This window comes from Sorghum bicolor, chromosome 8, assembly GCF_000003195.3.
Source record: "Sorghum bicolor cultivar BTx623 chromosome 8, Sorghum_bicolor_NCBIv3, whole genome shotgun sequence".
NCBI lineage: Eukaryota > Viridiplantae > Streptophyta > Magnoliopsida > Poales > Poaceae > Sorghum > Sorghum bicolor.
The window spans coordinates 22,445,669-22,468,472 of NC_012877.2; the positions used below are offsets into that span (position 1 = coordinate 22,445,669).

The 22,804-nt window shown below is 44.1% G+C and overlaps 1 long non-coding RNA gene across 1 annotated transcript; it reads right to left on the reverse strand.

The window, feature by feature from the left end:
• LOC110429802 lies at positions 16,316-19,581 on the reverse strand. Its single transcript, XR_002446964.1, has 6 exons — positions 18,613-19,581; positions 18,281-18,323; positions 17,856-17,911; positions 17,462-17,512; positions 16,949-17,111; positions 16,316-16,562 (listed from the first exon to the last, which is right to left on the reverse strand). It is a non-coding gene; the product is annotated as an uncharacterized LOC110429802 (long non-coding RNA).

Consider the following 22,804-nt stretch of genomic DNA (forward strand, 5'->3'; position numbering starts at 1 on the left):
CCGAGACTAGCTCAGGCGCGGACGATGGTGGTGAGGGCTGAGATGTAGATTGAGGCCTACGAGCCTACTTTGGGTGCTAGGGCCCCTTGTATAGTACTTATTATTCTGTCTTTAAGTGATATTGTGCTTTTTAAGTGGTTTATAAGATTTCTGAATGTTTGTCTTTTCGCTCGAAGTTCCTTCGTTCTCTTTTCTGCCTATGTCTGTATTCCCCGTTTGATCTTTGGTTAAGGTGACCTCGATTGCCTCGAGGGTGAGAAAGTGAGTAGAGTTACCATAGCCCGGGGGCGTAGGAGTTTTTAGGCTCATTGTCTCTTGGCCCTTAAGGGGATCGAGGTGCCTCTACTACTCGACCGTGCGAGGTTTACTGATAGGAAAGAAAAAATCACTTGGTTTTTTCGACACTTGGGGGCGCCCCCCTGCTAGCCCCCGAGGGGGTATCGACTATGATGGGTCATAGTTGGTACTCCCTTCTAACGTCGAGATTTCGACCCATGAAAAAAGTAAATTACTCGTGGGAAATATCTTATCCACTCATGCATTCATTCATAGGGTCTTGGTACATAATGTACAAGGGAACATAAAGCTTTGAAATTCTAGGGGTAGAATCGACGTAGCTGTTCGATGTTCCACGCGTTGGTGAAGACTGCCCCTTTTTCGTCCGCTAGCTTGTATGTCCCCGGCTTCAGGACCATGGCCACTACGTATGGGCCTTCCCAGGGCGGAGTCAGCTTGTGGCGCCCTTGGTTGCCTTGCCACCATCGTAGGACAAGATCGCCCACATTCAGATCTCTCTTGCGCATGTGCTTATCGTGGTAGCGTCGAAGCTTCTGCTGGTATCTGGCGAAGTTGAGGAGGGCCATATCTCGAGCTTCCTCGAGTTGGTCGACCGCATTTTCTTGAGCCTCCTTATTTGATTGCTCGTTGTACGCTATGAGTCGAGGGGACCCATACTCGAGGTCCGTTGGGAGCACGGCCTCGGAGCCATAGACCATGAAGAATGGGGTGTATTTTTGTGGCCCTGCTCGGTGTCGTCCTCAAGCTCCATAGGACCGAAGAGAGCTCTTCGACCCATTTTTTGCCGAATTTCTTCAAGCGGTTGTAGATCCTCGATTTGAGCCCCTACAAAATCATGCCGTTGGCATGCTCGACCTGGCCGTTAGTTCGAGGGTGGGCTACTGCAGACCAGTTCACACGAATGTGATGCCGATCGCAGAAGTCTAAGAACTTTTTGCCGGTGAACTGAGTGCGTTGTCGGTGATGATGACGTTGGGAATCCCAAACCGGTTGATGATGTCGGTGAAGAAAAGGAAGGCCTGCTTGGAGCGGATGTTAGTGATGGGCCGAGCCTCGATCCATTTGGAGATTTTGTCGATGGCCACCAGCAAATGGGTGTATCCCCCTACTGCCTTTTGTAGGGGCCCTACCAGGTCGAGTCCCCATACCGCGAACGGCCACGTGATGGGGATCATCTGGAGAGCGTGGGCGGGGAGGTGCGTCTGCTTGGCGTAAAATTGACACCCATGGCATGAGCTTACGAGCTTGATGGCATCGGCTACGGCCGTTGGCCAATAGAAGCCTTGTCGGAAAGCGTTCCCTACGAGGGTCCGCGGAGCAGCGTGGTGGCCACAAGCCCCCGAGTGTAGATCCTCGAGGAGCTTTCGGCCTTCCTCTATGGTGCTGCAGCGCTGCAAGATTCCTGTCAGGCTTCATCAGTATAGCTCATTACCTTCGCCTTAGATTACGTATGACTTGGCCTGTCGAGCCGTACGGCGGGCCTCGGATTGATCTTCTGGTAGCTCGCAACGAATCAGGCAGTCGAGGAACGACGTGCGCCAGTCGAACGGTCGACCGGGTCGCTGCTCTGCCTCCATTACCTCTGTTGGCGCTAGCAGTGCCTCGATGGTGTCAGTTTGTTGTGGGGCGGTGGTTTCAACGTCGGCCCTCGAGCCCAAGTCGACGGATGGCTTGTGGAGATCTCTCGAGAATGCGTCGGGCGGGATCGTGCCTCGAGTGGACGCGATCTTAGTGAGTTCGTCGGCTGCCTCGTTGTAGCGTCGGGCGATGTGGACGAGTTCGAGGCCGTGGAACTTATCCTCGAGCCGACGTACCTCCTTGCAGTATGCCTCCATTTTTGGGTCATGGCAGTTGGAGGCTTTCATCACTTGGTCGATGACGAGTTGGGAGTCGCCTCGAACGTCGAGGCGTCGAACTCCCAGCTCGATGGTGATCTTCAGCCCATTGACAAGGGCCTCGTATTCCAAAACATTGTTAGATGCCACAAAGTGTATCCTAAATGACATACCTCATATGAACGCCCAGGGGCGAGATGAATAGTAGACCTGCCCCAGCTCCCGTCTTCATTAGCGACCTGTCGAAATACATCGTCCATAGTTCCGCTTGAACCTGAGCAGGGGGGAGCTGGGAGTCCGTCCATTCCACGACGAAATCCACCAGGGCTTGTGACTTGATAGCTTTGCGGGGCGCATAAGTGAGGGTCTCACTCATGAGCTCGACCGACCCCTTGGCGATTCTTCCTGTGGCCTCCCGACTCTGGATGATCTCACCCAAGGGGAATGACGAGACCACCGTGATAGGGTGGCGGAGGAAGTAATGTTGCAGCTTGCGTTGGGCGAGGATCACGGCGTAGATTAGCTTTTGGATCTGTGGGTACCATGCCTTGGTCTCTGAGAGTACCTCGCTGACGAAATAGACCGGCCTTTGGACTGGCAGCGCATGCCCCTCCTCCTGCCTCTCAACCACTACTGCCGCACTGACGACCTGGGTCGTCGAGGTGACGTACAGAAGCAGAGGTTCTGCGGGTTGAGGTGGGACTAGGACCGGGGCGGAGGTCAGTGTTTTCTTCAAATTATCGAGGGCTTCCTCGATTTTGGGGGTCCAAGAGAAACGCTCGGCTTTTTTCAGGAGCCGATACAATGGCAATGCCTTTTCTCCTAACCTCGAGATAAAACGACTCAGCGCCGCCAAACATCCCGTGACCTTTTGCACTCCCTTGACGTCTTGGATCGGCCCCATTCTCGTGATGGCCGCGACTTTCTCAGGATTGGCCTCTATGCCACGTTGGGAGACTATGTATCCCAGGAGCATGCCTCGGGGTACACCAAAGACACATTTCTCTGGGTTGAGCTTGATCTTGCTGGCGCGTAAGCAACTGAAAGCGATCTCGAGGTCCCGTATCAGGTCTCCTCGTTGCTTTGACTTGACGATGATGTCGTTGACGTAGGTCTCGACCGTCGACCCTATGTGTTTGCCAAACACGTGGAGCATGCAACGCTGGTATGTGGCTCCCGCGTTTCGAAGCCCGAACGGCATGGTTACATAACAATACATCCCAAAAGGCGTGATGAAAGATGTCGTGAGCTGGTCGGACTCTTTCATTTTTATTTGATGGTAACCAGAATATGCATCAAGGAAAGAAAGGGTTTCACATCCTGTAGTAGAATCAACAATTTGATCAATACGTGGTAATGGAAAAGGAACTTTCGGACATGCTTTATTTAAACTCGTATAATCGACACACCTCCTCATTTTCCCATTCTTTTTCTTAACTAGTATAGGATTTGCTAACCAGTCGGGATGATGAAGCTCCTTGATGAATCTAGCCGTCAAAAGCTTGTGGATCTCCTCGCCAATGATCTTGCGTTGCTCCTCATCGAAGCGACGCAACCGTTGTTTCACTAGCTTCGAACCGGCTCGAATTTCCAAGGAGTGCTCGGCGACTTCCCTCAGTATGCCTGGCATGTCCGAGGGACTCTACGCAAACATGTCGGCGTTTGCATGGAGAAAGTCGACGAGCACGGCTTCCTATTTGGGGTCGAGGTCGGTGCTGATCGTCAGCGCCTTGCCGTCGGAGCCGTTGGGGTCGAGTGGGATCTTCTTTGTCCCTTCTGCCGGCTTGAAGCTGCCTGCATGACGCTTGGGCTCTAGAGCCTCTGTGGCCAGGGCTTCGAGCTTCGAGGCGAGCTCGGTGGAACTCTCGACAGCTTCCCCATACTCGACGCATTCGACATCGCACTCGTACGCGTGCTCGTAGGAGGAGCTGACGGTGATGACGCCCTTGGGCCCGGGCATCTTCAGCTTCAAGTATGTGTAGTTGGGGATAGCCATAAACTTGGCGTATCCCGAGCGCCCGATGATGGCGTGGTACGTGCCCTGAAATCCCACCACCTCAAAGGTAAGGGTCTCCTTTCTGAAATTGGCCGTCGTGCCAAAGTAGACCGGCAAGTCGATTCGACCTACCGGCAACACCTTCTTTCTAGGTATGACGCCGTGGAAGCCGCCGGCGCTTGGTTGGAGCTGCGCCCTATTGATGCCGAGAAGGTCGAGGGTCTCGAGGTAGATGATGTTCAAGCTGCTACCGCCGTCCATCAGCACCTTCGAGAGTCTTGTGTTGACGATGATGGGGTCGACGACGAGCGGGTAGACGCCAGGGGCGACTACCTTGTCGGGGTGGTCGTCTCGATCGAAGGTGATGGGGGTGCTTGACCAGCTGAGGTACTGGGGCACCGCCATCCTTGCCGCAAAGACCTCGCGGCGCTCCCTGTTGAGCTGTCTTGCGGTTAGCTGCGTCGAGTGTCCACCGTAGATCATGTAGCAGTCATGGACAACTGGGAAACCTTCGTCGTCTTTGTCGTCCCCCTTGTCGCCATTTTTCTCTTTCTTCTGGTCGTCACGGGCATCCTTCTTGAACCCCAGGCCGTCGAAGTGCTTCTTCAGCATACGACAGTCCTCGAGCTTGTGGTTTGGCCCTCCCTTATGGTAAGGGCAGGGCTCCTTTAGCATTTTGTCGAAGATAGCCCCCTCTGTGGGTCCTCGAGGCCTTTTGCGCTCCATGGCGGCGACGAGATCGTCGTCGAGGTCCTCCTGCTGGAACGGCCATGTTTTCTTCTTCTTTTTGTTCTTCTTAGGCCCTCGACTGGGGTCCTCATCATCATCGGCTGACGACATGCCTTTCCTTCCTTCGCCGGTGAAGAAGGCGCCGACCGCTTCTTCCCCTGCTGCGTAGTTTGCCACTATGTCCATCAGCTCGTCGACGGTCTGAGGGCGATTCTAGCCTAATTCCCGCACCAAGTCTCGACTGGTGGTGCTAGAGACAAAGGCCAGGATGACGTCGTGGTCGGGGATGTGTGGCATCTCGGTGCGCTGCTTCGAGAAGCGTCGAGCATACTCTCGGAGAGTTTCTCCTGACTTCTGCTTGCATTTGCTGAGGTCTCGCGAGTTGCCAGGCCGTATGTAGGTTCCTTTGAAGTTACCCTCGAACACCTTGACCAAATCGACCCAATCGTGGATCTGGTTGGCCGTGAGCTCCTCGAGCCATCTGCGGGTGGTGTCGGAGATGAAAAGTGGTAGGTGTCGGATGATGGCTCGATCGTCCCCTCGTGCGCCTCCCAGCTGACAGGCTAGCCTGAAGTCTTCCACCCACAGCTCTGGCTTGGTCTCGTCATTGTATTTAGCGATGCTAGTCGGGGGTCGAAACTGGCTGGGCAGCGGCGTGTTGCGGATTGCTCTGCTGAACACCCAAGGGCCCGGTGGTTCCGGGGCCATCCGGTCCTCGTCGCTGTCGTACCTCCCGCCGCGGTGGGCGCTGTAACCACGCTCTTCTACGTCCCCATATCGACGACGATGATTCTCGTATATGTTTTATTTTTACGCCACCACAGGGAATGTACTTATGGGTTTTATGCCACGAGCATACTCACATGGGGCTTACTGTTTTTAACATTTTTAATTTCTTTTCAAGATAGCATGATTAACTAACAAGCTATTTAAGGAAAGTAAATAATTTAAGGGAAAAGGGAATGCAGAAAGGATAAATATGGATAACAACCTGTCGGTGTTTTCCCCCCGGGGGGTCACACCAACGAGTAAACTTGTATGCGTGCTCCCCTTTCCAGATGGTGATGCAAGAAAAGACACAAAGATTTATCCTGGTTCGGGCAAGAGAAGGCCCTACGTCCAGCGGGGGGCGGGGGAAGAGTTTGTATTATCTTGCACCTAAGTGCTTGTACAGGGGTGAATACAAGCGTGAGATGGATGGAGGTGGAGTGAGGTTGCTCTACTATGTATGTCTTGTGTTGTGTTGTGTTGTGTTGCCTCTACCCACTCCCGGCCCTCCCCTTTTATAGTTCCAAGGAGAGGCTTAGGGTACATGTATAGGCGTCAGAGTAGGGGTCGATAGAGGTATGGCGCGCTGACCTACTCGAGGCCTCCGTACCGGCGTGGTCTCGAGCCATCTTGTCTTGGTACCTTGATGATGATTACGCGTGCCCCTAAATCCCGCTCTGTGCGTCGTCCTAGACTGGTTTATCTGTTGCACGCTTGTACGTCGCGGCAGCAGTTGCGTCGGGGTGGTTGAGGTGCTGTCACTCGTCGCCCGACCCTTCCACAAGAAGGAAACATGCCTACTCGAGGGTTGGGTGCCATGTAACGCCTCCCTATCCAGAGCGCTGACCTTGGGCGTCTCGAGGGCAGTCTTGATTAGACGTTGCGACCCACTCCCTGCGTCCTGCCACGTTCTGGCTTGTTTGGTGGGGAAAGCTGCAAAAAGAATGACAAGACAGGTGCCTGTTCCCTATCACGCTTCCCGTGACTGGCGGGTTAAGTGAGAACGCGGCAGGCGCATTAAATGCCCTGGTTCCCGTGCCCGCATCAGGCGGCGTCCTTGCGCCCGAGGTCTCCTGATTCGTACAAGGCTCTTTCCGTGTTCGACGGTAGCCGGCGCTCGAGCCTTGATCGATTCGCTGGACGCTCTTTCCGTGTTCAATACCATGGTCGTCGAGGATCGCGCACACAACTGGGCGTCGAGTCGGATGCCTCGACTTGTGTACATACACTCTTGATATGCTCATCAGTTAGGGCACCCCTTACTGATATCCTCGACACTACCGATTTTACCTTTCGTCATGGGTTCAATGTTTTAAGTCTTCTAAACAATACTTCTCACTGTGTTCATTCTTTAGGTGCGTCATTTGATTCAGGTGTGGACCTTGACGTCTGCACCTCTTGATAAGGTGTCACCCATGTTCTTCGTTTGCCCAGTAGTTCAAAGTGCGATGTTGGCAGCATCCTGCTCAGTGTGTTTGTGCTCGTAGATCTAGGTCCTTCACTTGGCAGAGTCTGGGAATTGTAAAACTCCTCCATGTTTTGCTCAAAGTGTACCTGCTCATAGAGACAAGGCAGAGATTAAGTGCATGAGCCTAATTGGTGGAAAACACCAATAGAACCAAAAGTGTATTTGTTCTTCTCTAACCTTAAGCATACTGAGCAAGACAAAGTTGATGGATATTAAGATCATGAGTGTAGCATTTAAAACATTTGTCACATCAGATCGCTCAACCTAATGGAAAGATAATCTATCTATATTTATGTTTGTTTTTTTATATATATCTTCCAAAGAGTGTGCAACATTTTAGCTCATATGATTAGGAGTGTGGGATCACAAAGGTGGAAGGACTAAACATGTTGAATCAATTGGGTTGGTTAATCTAGAGTTGTAAATCATACATGTTTGTCTCTTTTATTCATGTGAACGCCAGAACCAAGGAGAAGCTTATAAAAGTGATAGTCAAGTACCTTAAGATGTTAACTTACTTGAAGAGTGATGGTACAGTATCACCTTGTGGAAGCTTTCCTTTCTTAGCGGTTGTGCATCGTGTTTGTGGCACCCTCCATGGATCATCTCTTATAAGCTATGTCTTTCTTGTGTAAATTGTTAAATTTCATGTGTCTCTCTCTTTGTCTCCATTGTGAGTTTATCTCAGGACTTCCCAGGTCACTATTGAATGTTCTCCTGCAGGGCTTAGTCCAATAAAATATCCAATATCTACTATAGCATACTATCGGCTCAAAAATCAACCTAGACACCATGTCTAATTTGATTTAGGAGGGCATTTTAACCTAAGCACCATGCTTAATTTAAAATCCCTTGGAAGTAAGATCATCATTCCTAAACTAAGAGTTGATGGTTCTTAAGTATCAATTTTAATTATCAAATAAACAAGGGAAAGGACCAATATACAAACAACACATAGAATTAGGGTTTGATCTGACCGAATTCCACGAGATTTGTTGTTTATCTGTTTCTGCAGGGGGTTATTAGGAAATAGGGAAGAAAGGCCCACATATCGGGATTACATAGAGATATTAACACACCGTGCAATTTTCTACCATCTAGAAGATTCCAGAAGCCACGGGAACGAACGGGAAGGCGATCGGGCCCGGGGGCAGGGCGCCCGCCGTCTCCCCTAGGGCGCCTGCCCTGGTGGTGTGGCCAATCACGTCCAATCTCACGGATCACGCTCCACCGACCTAAAGGATCAAGGATAACCGTTCAATCAATGTCGGTTTGATCCGACGGCCCACGTTCACCTGAGGGGACTATATAAGTAGACCCCATGGCCCCTGGAGGAGAACAAGTTCATCATAGAGTTGAGAGGTGCCCTCGAACGATAACCTTTTCTCTAAATAGACTTAGGGCTTAGCATCCAATGTGAGAGTAGACTAGATCTACTAGATTGAGAGAGATAGAGTGGAGGTGTAGATCGGAGGAAACCCGGCCTGTCGGTGTCTACTCCGAGGTTGTACCTGCGGGATCAAGTTCTCCAAACCCGAAGCTTGCTCCTAGGATTCTTCAGTATTTCGACTTCTAAATACTAGTAAGTTTTTGTTTTATTGTTCTTTGGTTTATGAGTTTACTTTAATCTCTTCCTGTAGAGTTTAGAGTAATCATATCTAGCGTAATCAAGAAATATTGAGAAAGACTCAGAGCAGTTATTCCTACCAAGATTTTTTTGTGTTTTCTCTTAGTGTAGGAGTAAAACATTTTATGGATGAAAAGGCATGTTTGTGCGCATTCCCAATGTAGGGATGGTAGATATATGTCGATGTGCATGGTCTTGATCTTGGGAGCATGATAATCCTCTCAACACAGGTCAACAAGGTTTGACAAAACTCAATACAAAACAAGTAGCTTATGAGCTAGTTTTTAGTATGTGTATCATGTATGGCTCTAGTGGGATATTAATTCTTATTACAGAGGAGAAGTATAGCTAATAATTTTAAGATTTTTGAAAAGAAATTCTCTAAATGACTAGACAGCAGAAATTAAGTTCTTATAATTCATACTATCTCTCTTTCCACAATGACTTAAGTGATATGGGGTCCCTATAATCAAAGTTCCCAACAACAACAAGAGTTCCTATGAATCTTGTGGTCATGAATAAAATAAAATATCTTCTCAATATATATAAAGTGATTTAATTCAAGATATTTTATTCTGAATCGAAACAATGTGATCAAGATAAAGATTTGTAACATAAGGGGATCATACCTGGCCGTGGTTGAAGCAGGAGCTAGGTGGGCTCACCCCTTGGGCGGGCACCCAAGGGTGCTGGGAGGCCGCCCCTGATAGGTGGCTCCTCAGGGTCTACTTCACCGAGCGTGATGTTCGTGTCATATCATTTTATATATTTTTATTATTACATGAAAATTCATTCATTTTGATCGTCAGGTGTCTCCCCCACACTTGTTTCATGTTATCCTTCATTCTCAACATGGTGGAGACAGAAGAGACAAAACATATCTAATAATAATTTTATTTCATCCTCATGTAGGGCTATTACTACAAATGCAAACTTTAAATTAAGAAAACTTTATTCTAACTCACTCACTCGCCCTATCAGATGCTAAGATAAATTGCCCTACTTTCTAGGGTGCTCTAAGGCTTTCACCCTCTTAGTTACGGCGGTGGAGTTATGCTCTAGCTTTAACACCCTTTTATCGGTGTGGCTAATGCATCTACTCTGAACACACTAGTAGGCTTCTAATGAGGCGATGATAGTGCGTTGTTCTGCCAGCTCCTTCTCTAGATCTGCCATAGTCTTGTGGCGTTCGCGTGGAGTCTCGGATGCAATAATGGTGCGCTTGGGAGTTTCCTTTGGAGGGATGAACTTGACCTTGGTCAGCTTATGATGAGAACATCCCAACCATGCATGATCTTCCTCATGTCAATCATCCACCATCCAACCTAAAAGATACAATTCAAGGGACACTTACAAGAAATCGTGCCAAGAAACTACAAGAGTATGTGAATTTATTCCTAATTGATTTCAATTTCAACATTTCTAAGAATGTTATACTACCTAAGTGCTCTATGTTGATTGTAATCAGGAATACACATGAATAAGAGGATGAAATGGACCATGAGGATCGACCCAATAAGGAGGAATTGAACTAGCATGTTTGAACGTCCGGTCAGACAAGTGCTGATGGTTTAGACGTCCGAACTAACTTTTGATTCACAAAAGCTATGAAGGTGAATAAGGACATTTTGGAAAGCTTATGAAGTCTACTTTTCAATACAAGAAGTTACATATATTTTAGATATCATATATTGGAGATATAGTCCGTTTAGTGAAGACTACTCTAAAAGTCTAAGTCTGTCACGTCAGGAAATTGGTACAAATATTTGTGCAAAACTGTACCAATCTACAATATGTCATGGTGCATGGCATATATGGTTGGAAAGATCATAAATTTAACTTTCCAACGCATCTAACGGTGCATTGTTTGTACTTCTCAAGATGGAGTTATTGCCAAAATACTAAAAGCTATTCTAGAAGACCAACAGCCTCGCATTCCCACTCTAGAAGCCATTTCATGGAGGGCTTTTCACATTCTTAGTCTTTTCATTTCTATCTCAAGGTTACACCTATCTAGCAGGGATGTAGCAAGTATAAATACCCCCTAAGACCCATTGTAAACCAAGACTTTTGACCATCAGAATAGAAACCACTTTGTTCAACTGTGTGTTAACAAATCTAGAGAGATTCTCTACCCCTTTACTCTTATGTTTTCCCTTGTGGAGATTACAGAAGTAGCCGCGTTATCGGCACCCAATTCGTGCTCTTGATCTTCGTGTTTAGGTTGTGTAGGTTGGTTCTTTGAGAGTGTGGTTGCGCGAATCCTTGGTTCAAGCTGCCATAGAGAGATGGTGGTTGGCTCTTTATGCGTGTCGTCAGGTTGCACTAGTTATCGCTGTTTGCACCTAGATATCCGCCATTCTTCGGCAAGTTATCAAGATCAAGATCCTATGTTGTGAAGATCAGGACAACGACCTCATCATCTGGTATCAAAGCTTTTGTTGCTACAGTAGGATTTTTACCCTTAGCTACATATATTTTTGTGTTCGTCCTATCCACTAAAAAGCCACAAAAATATTTTGTATCAGCCCATTGTTTCAATCTATTATTCTTGTGAGTTTGGTTAAACTTCGGTCCATTAGTGTCCCTATTTTAGTTGCTGATCATATCCCTTTGCGTGTCCTTTGAGGTTCTTTAATATATCTACAAACTCCAAAAAAATCAGAAACCCATATCATCCTTCGTGTAAGCTTTGATCCTATCAAGTTAGAACGCTGACGGTTGTGTCTTGTTTCTACCAAAAAGAAAGTGTGCAATTTTTATATCCGATCTTATTCTTAGTTGTGTAAAAAAGTGTGAAAAAAAGAAAGTAAAGACTCAAAAAAGAAAGATTGAGGAAAGAAAAGTTGTGAAGGAAGAGTACTCTAAATTTTATATCAAGTTGGACAATCAGTTTGTTATCTATCTTTGGTGCAAAATTTTACTTGGGTTTGATTGCAACACTTGAATCCTAAGCATACTCCTTGTTTGCATCAAATCTTAAAGTATCTTTGCATGTGTGTCTGATCCATTTACATCACTCATATCTTGTTGTCAGCACTAGGCATTGTACTTCTATTTGGGACTGTGGTTTAACTTAATAATATTAGGAATTTAGATTGCATTCCTTGAGAATTATATTCCCACCAAGCTCCACAAATAATCCACCATCATAGGAAAACACTGATCTTGGATTCTCCCAACCATCATTCTCGGTTACCACCTCGCATTGGTCCTCTGTAATCTACTGCAGGGAACACACACAAGCTTCGGTTGGTAAGAGAGGTGAGATTGAGAGATTCCACATATATTTTTCTATTCCACAAATATAAATATTTGTTGCACACCATCACTAACTTGACATGAAGATGGCTGAGATTGAAGATTGTGTCACCATGACACAATTCAATGAGATGAAACAAAGTATGGAGGAGTTAACAACCAATGTTCAAGCACTTATGAATTGCATTCAAGATCGCCCTCATGATGATGCCAATTCAAGTTAACATGGAGATGATGTTGAGGAAATAGAAGAAGAAGCTGCTGCTAGAATTGCAAGAGAACAACGAAGAAGATAGAGAAACCGTGTTATTGCAAATGCAAGAAGACCTCCACTTTGAGGTCATGGAAATGGTGGCAGAGGTGCTGATTGTGGAAGAGACCATGGGCTAGAGGAAACTAAAACTGAAGAAGAAGAAGAAGAAGAAGAAGAAGAAGAAGAAGAAGAAGAAGAAGAAGAAGAAGAAGAAGAAGAAGAAGAAGAAGAAGAAGAAGAAGAAGAAGAAGAAGAAGAGGTTGAACAACCCAATCATGATGATCATTGTTACCGAGATAATCGTGGGCGCAATCGACCCAATGAGAAGTTTGGCAAGTTAAAATTCACCATACCCAAGTTTTAAGGAGGATCTGATCCTAAAACATATCTTACATAGGAGTTGAAGGTGGATAAAATTTTTCGTGTGTATAATTATTCTAGGCGAAAGAAGGTTGCCATGACTGCTCTTGAGTTTGATGGATATGCTCTAATCTGGTGGGAGCAAATGCTGAATGAAAGAGAAGAACCTAGCCAAGGTGATGTTCATTCATGGGCTAAAATGAAGAGAGAATTAAGGGCAAGATTTGTCCCCAAACATTGTGGTCGTGATTTGTTTGACAAGCTAAAGAATCTGAAGCAAGGAAGCCTCAATGTTGATGAGTATTATAAAGAGATGGAGAAGGCGATGATTAGAGCCAATGTATATGAAGATGAAGAGCAAACAATTACAAGATTTATGTCAGGGCTGCATTGCAATATTTAGTGCATTGTTGAGTTTCAGCAATACTGCAATCTTGTTGAATTGGTGCATTGTCAATTGTAGCAAGATATGAAGTCTAATAGAGGAGTATCTTTCAGCATAAAGAGTGCAGCAAGTGGAAGTAAATTCATACCAAGAGGTAGTGCAAGTAAAGGTACAATCTCCAACTCAAGTGGTGGTCCACGCTCTAGCAATTTTGGAGCTAGTGGCAAAGAGTTGGCTGCTCCAAATGAGAAAAGCAAATTAGCAAACTCAGTGAGTTCTTCCACCAAGAGTATTGGAATTCAGTGCTTGAAGTGTGGTGGTTGTGGTCATGTTGCAAGAGAGTGTCCAAACAATAGAACCATCATTGTGAATGATCAAGGAGAGTATGAATCTACTAGTGAGGTAGAAGAAGAAAGTGAAAAGGAGAATAATCTTGAGAAGGACATTTGTGAATTTGAATCTAGTGCTGCTCTTGTTGTAACTCAGATTTTGAGTGTGCAAGTGAATGATGCTGAAAATGGATAGCGGCACAATCTTTTTCAGACTAGAGCTAAAGTGCAAGACAAGGTTGTGAAGGTGATCATTGATGGTGGAAGTTGCCACAATCTTGCTAGCAAAGAAATGGTTCAAAAGCTTGGTTTGAAGCTGCTGAAACATCCTCATCCATACCATGTGCAATGGCTTGATAATTCAGGTTCTATTAAAATTGCACAAAGAGTGAAAGTTCCTTTCAATATTGATGAACATATTGACACCATGGAGTGTGATGTGGCGCCTACGATAGTGTGTCACATGCTGTTGGGAAGACCATGGCAATATGATCGATCATCTCTACATTGTGGTAGAACCAATCAATACACCATCAAGTGGAAGGGCAACGAGTTGATTCTTAAACCCATGACACTACAGCAAATTCTAGCTGAGCACTTGCAAAAGAGTTCTAAAGTGAGGAATATGAGTGCAAAAGAAGGAGAGAAAAATAATTTGAGTGCCTTCCACAAATTAGAGAGTGAGAGCAACAAGCCAAATATGAGAGAAAAGAATAAAAGAGAGGGAGCGAACTTAATGATGATAGCCACCAAATCTGAAATGAGAGAAGTGAGGAGAAACCTAGAACAAGTATTGATCGTACTTGTGTGCAAAGACACATTGCTTTCAGCTAACGACTTAACATCTGTCCCTAGTATTATTTCACATATTTTGCAGGAATATGATGATGTCTTTCTAGAGGAAACACCTACTGGACTTCCTCCCTTGCGTGGCATTGAACATCAAATTGATCTCATCCCTGAAGCTATACTTTCAAACCGTCCGGCTTACCGCACCAACCCTGAAGAAACCAAGGAAATTCAAAGGCAAGTACAAGCACTTTTATATAAAGGTTATGTGTGTGAATGTTTAAATCCTTGTGCTGTTTCTGTGATTTTGGTGCCAAAGAAAGATGGTTCATGGAGGATGTTTGTAGATTGTAGAGCCATAAATAACATCACTGTTCGTTTTACAAGGCTAGATAATATGCTTGATGAATTGAGTGGATCTATGATATATTCTAAAATTAATTTGAGAATTGGTTACCATCAAATTCGAATGAAAATTGGAGATGAATGGAAAACTGATTTCAAAACAATGTCTCGGCTGTATGAATGCTTAGTTATGCCTTTCGGTATGACTAATGCACCTAGCACGTTTATGAGATTGATGAACCATGTCCTGCATGCCTTCATTGGAAAATTTGTTGTTGTTTACTTTGATGATATACTAATTAACAACAAGACATTGGAGGAACATGCTGCTCATATTCAGCAAGTTTGGGACATGCTCAGAAAAAAAAAATTTGCTAACATGGAGAAGTGCATATTTTGTACAGAAGAGGTTGTGTTTCTTGGTTTTGTTGTTTCAGGTTCAGGAATTCAGGTTGATGAATCAAAGGTGCAAGCAATAAAGGATTGGCCGGCTCCTAAAAATGTAACCCAGGTGAGAAGTATTCATGGACTTGCTGGTTTTTACAGGAGATTTGTTAGAGATTTCAGCACCATAGCTGCTCCATTGAACGAGTTAACGAAGGAAGTTGTTGCCTTCCAATGGGGTGAACCATAAGAGAAATCTTTCCAAGAACTGAAGAAAAGATTATCCGAAGACCCCTGCTTGTGTTGCCAGATTTCACTAAAACATTTGAGGTTGAATGTGATGCAAGTGGGATTGATATTGGAGGTGTTCTCATGCAAAGTGGATAGCCTATTGCATATTTCAGTAAGAAGTTGGGAGGAGCACAACTGAACTATTTGGTATATGACAAAGAGTTGTATGCTTTGGTAAGAGCACTTGAGACTTGGCAGCATTACTTATGGCCAAAATAATTTGTCATTCATTTAGATTATGAGGCTTTGAGTATTTGAAAGGCCAATCAAAACTGAACCGTAGACATGCCAAATGGGTAGAATTTATTGAAACTTTTGCATACATTGTGAAATACAAGAAAGGTAAGGAAAACATTATTGCCGATGCTTTATCCCATAAAAATGTTTTGTTGAATCAACTTGAAGTAAAAGTGCCTAGGACTGAAAGCATAAAAGAATTATACCTTGCGGATCATGAATTTTTAGAACCATATGCAAAATGTACAGCTGAAAAGGATGGGAAAAATATCATATACATGATGGATTTTTGTTTAGAGCTAACAAATTGTGTGTCCCACATTGCTCTGTTAGACTCTTGTTGTTATAAGAAACACATGCAGGTGGACTGATGGGTCACTTTAGATGGAGAAAAGACCTATGAGATGCTAGCTGATCACTTCTACTAGCCAAAGATGAGAAGAGACGTTCAACGACTTGTGCAAAGATGCGTCACCTGTCATAAAGCTAAGTCAAAACTGAACCCCCATGGTTTATATACTCCCTTGCCTATTTCTAGTGTTCCTTGGGAAGATATTAGCATGGATTTTGTTTTGGGTTAGAACAAAGAGGGGGATAGACTCAATTTTTGTTGTTGTTGATCAATTCTCTAAAATGGCACATTGTATACCTTGTCATACACTACAAGAAATAAGGCTTTACATGACGGTTTGATTCTGTCATAGATAAGTAAAAATCCGTCATAGTTAACTATCTATGACGGTCCATAGGAACGTCATCTATTCCTCGTCATACATTTTTTTGGACGAAAATAGAACGTCACAGGTTGATTTTTTTATCGTCATGGACGAACCATAGGGCAACTATAGGAAGAGACTATGGTGATGAACTAGACCGTCATAGTTTTACTGCCATGTCAACACACATAAACAGTTCATGGTTTTACTGTCATGTCAACACACATAAACTGGAACAAAGCTCATAATTGACAAATATTGCCCATCATTTTTATTGAAACTATCAACATTTGTACTTGTACAATATTTCACACGAAATACTAAGTCAATAACCAAGCTACACTCAAGTATCTACAAAACTAAGATGTTGACTTGTACAACACATAACTCGTATGATTTGCTCGCACAACAAAATCTTTCATGACTAATGAAAATAGCCACCATGAGCACCTTGATCCTCTTTCCGCAATTCACATATAGCGTCACAAACATCTGCAATGAATACTTGATCAGTAATAAAACTCACATGTGCAAAGGTACTATCTTTGAAAAATGCAAGGGTCTTTTGGCCAAGTTAAAACTTCTATATCACAGCTATTTATTTGAAGATTGTCAACTTAATATGAAGAACACAGGAGCATAGACTTGCATCAGAAAACATAGCTAAACTTGCAATAGACCAGCTCTATACTAAGTCTATCCTAGGTCTATTGTGCTTGAAATAATTCCGACATACAGAACAAGCATAGAATTCTGAAACCACAAGCAAAATGGCAGCAACAACCAATAAGATTAGCAGTGTACAAAATGCAAATTGGACAGTGGTACAAATCTTTGTATGCACAATCTAATTCTAAATCTATGTAACATGCATATACCTTTGTTTATTTGTCAATCTTTAGTCCTTCAGCAAGATGGTGTTCTCAACAAGCCTTCAGGTAGCATTTTGACCAAGGGTCTTTGAAAGCATTCAGGTAGCACTTCGACCAAAGATCTTTGAAATTTCCACTTATACAACATGGTGGATGTAGGTCTTTATTGCTGAAAAATAGTTAATGGATCAGTGGGTTCATATTGGAAAAATGGTAAGATATTTGGAAATGGAAAGGACAGAACAAAATATGACAGCTTCGTCAAGATATTTTTAGGAGTCTAAAAGGAGAGATAACATATAAACAGAACACAATAGTCAATTATCAGGAAACCATTAGAGCAAAATTAATATTTCTTTCTATCAGCTCAACCCTACAGATATAACTACCACCTTGTTTGTCAATCCTAACTAAACAAACACCTTGGCAGTATCACTCACGCCTCAAATTAGAATTATACCACATATTGCTACCCAAATCCAGAGAAGTTAAATAAGTCAACAGGGAGTAGAGGCTCACAAGGGATTTGATATCTTCACCAAAATCGCTGTCAAATTTGATGCCAGTATCCTGCGTACAAGGTAGGAGCAAATCACAAAATTGCAGAAATCATAATTAGAAAATCCTAAGCACCCAGTTACTAGCAGCAACAAAACAGTGCTGCTGAGAGTGGTGCTGTCGAGAGTAGCAGCAACAAAACTTCTCATCTGCAAATAAGCTTCCTGCTTACTAGTAGCAACAAAACAATTACTTGTGCTCCACTCATCTGCAAATAAGCTTCCTGCTTACTCTTGAATTCTCATTAAACTTCAATAGCGAAGCACAAGTAATACTTCAGCAAAGCACACATGACATATCTATTTAAGGACAGCAGTAATAATAAATAAACTGAAGCTAGAGATCATATGCATACCCGAGCGACCGAGCCGGTGGCTAGGCAAGGATAGAAGTACTCTGTTGCCATTATTGCTGCATCAAAGAAGTACGTTTTGATTAGCGAATAAAAGGATAAAGTGAAACTAAGATACTGTTCTACAGAATTCTAAATTTAGTTTTAATACAAAATTCAATATTTAGTTTTAATAATGTAAATAAATTGGAAAGTAATAACTAATGTCTGAAAACAACATTTATTTACTGAGCATGAAGATTATCTTTCCTGCCAGGACCCATTACTAATCTCACACCTACAAATACCTTAAGCTGACAATGACTATTTTAATTAAAGGAGAACGCAGAACAGTAAACAATTGTGATTCCCAGAAACAAATATCACCCAAAATAGAAGCTGCATGAGATATTTTACCCAAAATAGAAGATGCATGAGAGGCACTTTACCTTAAATCGGGTTTCCCTGTGACCTTTTGGAATTCAGCAGCACCTATAACAAATTAACACTATAACAAATTAACAGTTCAAGTTAAAGAACCCCACAGAAGACACTACTAGTAGTAGCAGGAGAAATTGACGAGGATCTTGTGGCAATTTAGTTCAGGGCATCAATCTCAAGCTTTTCAAGCACATCCACAATTCCACATCCCCCGCCGCCAAAATTAGATTGCCCAAATTAGAAAAGGAGGGACAGGTCCATCTCATGGGGCACATGCGACCACATCCCCCTCCGCCAAAAATAGATCGCCCAAAATAGAAGGTGTAGGAGAGACATTCACCTTCAACATGCTCTCCTCGCCATGCCCCCTTCGCTGGTTTCCTTCCCCCCTTCTTCGGCGACATCGGTGGTGGCGGTGACGCTCGACCGCTCGTCCTCTTCTTCGATGACGTCGGTGGTGGCTGCGGGATGGTGGCGGTCACGCTCGACGCGCTTGTAGGCTGCTGGGCGACGGAGCAGGATGGCAAAGTGGTGGTGGAGGAATCAGTGGATTGAGGGGCGGTCGAGGTTGGCAGCGTTGGTTAGACGAATTGGAGGATTGGGGGGATTTGGTGGCACTGTTGCCTGCGAGACGGTGGAGCTACATTATATATGGCACTGTGATATTACCAAAATATACCCATTGTTTCATTTGCGGGATGCATGGAGCGGGGGCATAATGGTAAATTCGTAGCAAAAAATTGGAGGTGGGAAGACCGCTCGCCGCAAAATTTTTAGGGTGCGCAGTGTATTCAGAATGCCCGCCAAAGGCCAAAATTTTTCCAGCGCACGCACTTCTGTTCAGGGTGCCTCTTTTTTCTTCTATTATTCTTTCTTAGCTATTGAAGTAATAAAATAGTGACAGATAAAACCAAATTTTGAATACCCTGGACCACTTGTTTAGGTGATAACCAAAATTTGGATTATGATGTACTTAATTATTTAGGGAATAACCAAAAAGTTTAGAGTTTAGCTATAGCTATCAAATTATTTAGGACCGGTAATCTAAATAAATCGCTAATGCCCCCTCTTATGACACACTGATAGCACTTAATAGTGTGTTGAATGTTGGATGTTGAATGTGTGACCTTCCAATGAGTCTGTCATGGATGACCAAAATGATCTGTGACGTCCAGTTGTGACAATAATTTAACAAATCGTCATATATTAATCACCTTAGATTTAAACCGTCATAGATGAATAAATTCTATGATGATTTGTTAGAAGGTCACGATAAAATCGTCACGTATACCCAAATTTCTTGTAGTGATAAAAGCAATGATGCTTCCCACATAGCCTCTCAATTTTTCAAGGATATTGTAAGGTAGCATGGCATGCCCAAGATGATTGTTTCTGATCGTGACACAAAGTTTTTGAGCTACTTTTAGAAGACATTATGGGCAAAGCTTGGAACCAAGCTGCTATTTTCCACCACTTGCCACCCTCAAACGGATGGGCAAACTGAAGTTGTAAATAGAACACTCTATATGCTACTGCAAGCCTTGATAAAGAAGAATTTGAAGGAATGGGAAGAGTGCTTGCCACATGTGGAATTCGCTTATAATAGGGCAGTACACTATACAACTAATATGTGTCCACTTGAAGGTGTATATGGCTTCAAACCACTTGCTCCGATCGATCTTGAAAGGATCAAGATGCCCAAGAGGGGGGTGAATTGGGCTTCTCTAAAAATTTAAGTAACTTATAAGCTTCAATTCAACCCCTTGTGCCTAGTGTGACTAGAGAGCTACCGAATAAATGTTTTGCAACCTAGTTCCAATCCTATTCTAACATGGCAATCCTAGGAATGTAAAAAACTCAAAGTAAATGCTAGAAAGTAAATGAGGAGTGGAATAAAGTGCTCGGCGATGTTTTGCCGAGGTATCGGAGAGTCACCACTCTCCACTAATCCTCGTTGGAGCACCCGCGCAAGGGTCTTGCTCCCCCTTGGTCAGCGCAAGGACAAAGTGCTCTCTATGGGCTGATTCTTCGACACTCCGTCGCGGTGAATCACCCAAAACAGCTCACAAGCTTGACACGAGACACCCACAAGAACTCCGGTCGGTCTTCATGCCTCCAATCACCACCGAACCATCTAGGTGATGGCGATCACCAAGAGTAACAAGCAAAGAACTCTCACTTGACCCACACAAGGCACTATAGAGTGGTGGATGCACACTTGACTCTTGGCATTCAACTAGAGAAGGATTCTCACAAGAAATCTCTCAAATCTCAATCCTCTCTAGGATCTTGCTTCTCTCTTGCACCACAAGGTGATTCTTAACTGATCAAATGGGCAAGAGACCTCCCATGGATGAGGTGGAGGAGTATAAATACACCCCATCAAGTCCAAGGGTCGGCCAACTATTTTATACTAAAAACGGGGTCACCGGACGCTGTTGATGTTGCACCGGACGCTCTGCACCGAGCGTCCGGTGACACTCAACGGCTAACTGTACTTGCCTCTGACAGAGCACCGGACGCTACTTCCCAGCGTCCGGTGACACTGTCAGGTATTTTAAACGCAAACAGAAAAATCCGGAAGCGCACGGATACCGATGTAGCTTTCACCCGGGAGTATTCCAGAGTATCGATTTTCCACAGGGAACGTGAGTGTACTAATTAAGAATCAAGATCGCCCAAGGATAACTATATAATTGTTTTTGGTGGGAAGAGAGGAAGTTTCCTAAGAGTTCTCTAGTTGATCTAAGAATCAAGAATTACTTCAAGATTATCTATTTCGGGACATCAGAGCACTAACCACAGAAAGAGATGAGAAGGGGGCTAGGAAGGTCTGACTACGGTCCTACAAACACCGATCCGAACATGGTGGAATATGTCGATCGTTAGGGCTGTCACTACCCTAAGGCTACCACAACAATCCGCAGGATTGGGTGCAATTCCAGGTAATCGTAAGACTAAACACCACGTCTAATCTATTAATTACTACTCTAGTGTTATAAAGACTAGAGCACTTGATGCAAGCGGGAATCCAATAAATAACTTGAATGTAAATAAAAGTAATTAAAGAACTCAAGATTATGAATTGAAGAACCTGGAGAACGATGAAGAACGAACCAGTTGCTGTAAAAGTACAATGTTGAGGAAGATCCGACAGATCCGGCTCCTCCTCCGCTCTCCTCTTCTCTCTCCCTATTTTCTAGATTACAACTAGAACGAACTAGAACTAGAACTAGAGGAACTCGAACTAGAACTAGGTGAACTAGAACTAGATCTAGATGAACTAGAGGTAGAACTAGAAGAACTAGAGGGATCCTCTCTACTTGGACGAAGAATTGAAACCCTAGCTTTGATTCTGTAGAATAGGTATGATCTCCAGGGGCCAAGGGGTCTGGTTTTATAGTCCCTTCAAGTGAATATGGGCCGTTGGATCAAACCGACATTGATTGAACGGTTATCCTTGATCGCTTAGGTCGGTGGAGCACGATCCGCGAGTTTGGACGTGATTGGGCAGAACTCCAGGGCGGGCGCCCTCAGGACTTGGGCGGGCGCCCTGTCCCTGAGCCCTCTCGGCCTCCGCTTCCTTCCCGTGGCTTCTGGAGTCTTCTAGATGATAGAAAATTGCGCGGCACGTTAATATCTCTATGTAAACTCGACGTGTGGGCCTTTCTTCTGTATTTCCTGATAACCCCCTGCAGAAATAGACAAACACCAAAACTCGTGGAATTCTATCAGATAAAACCCTAAGTCGAGGTGTTGGTTGTATTTGGATCCTTTTCCATGATTAGTTGATGTTTAAATGTGAGCATTAAGGACCGTCAACAAGCTCCCCCAAGCTTAACCTTTGCTCGCCCCTGAGCAAATATGAACTCAAGAGTTTCTGTAGTGATTTCATGCCTTAAAGATACACATGCATCCAAACAATATGTCATCTCTGGGTTAGGGTAAACTGTTAAGATTTAAACTTACTCATTTTACCTTCCACCATGGGGCTTGTAACCGTCACTTGTGTCTTGAGTAGTTAAAAGATAGAACGGTCTAGTCAAGCGCCATGTTTCTTATTCTTCGATTAACTATAGCTCTGGAGTTTTTGTAGATTTTCAAATAAAACTCAGAGATTCCTTGTATGACTCTCTCAGATCTCTCTTTTGTGGTATTTCTGGATCCTTACTAAGGTAGTAATGGTGTATGCCTTCTCTCAAAGTATGTGGTATTTTTGGTATAAGGCATAGTGGCATTGCCTTCTCTCTCACCCTACTCTAATAAGGTTTTGATATCTGGAGCTCATAGGTGGAAAACAGCTAATACGTACTTACAAGACATTTATTGCATAGTCAAACTATGGATCCAGAAGAACAAGTCAATAAGTCAAATCAAGATGTGCATGTGTGGCGAATAAATGGTGATAATGGTGAAAGTAATGGTGAAAGTCTAATTCTACTTGTGCTCTTTTGAGGGGATACATACCTTTCTTGCTCTTTTGAAACTTTTTGAGGAGAATGAGATCCCCTATATTTTCTTTTTCTTTTCTC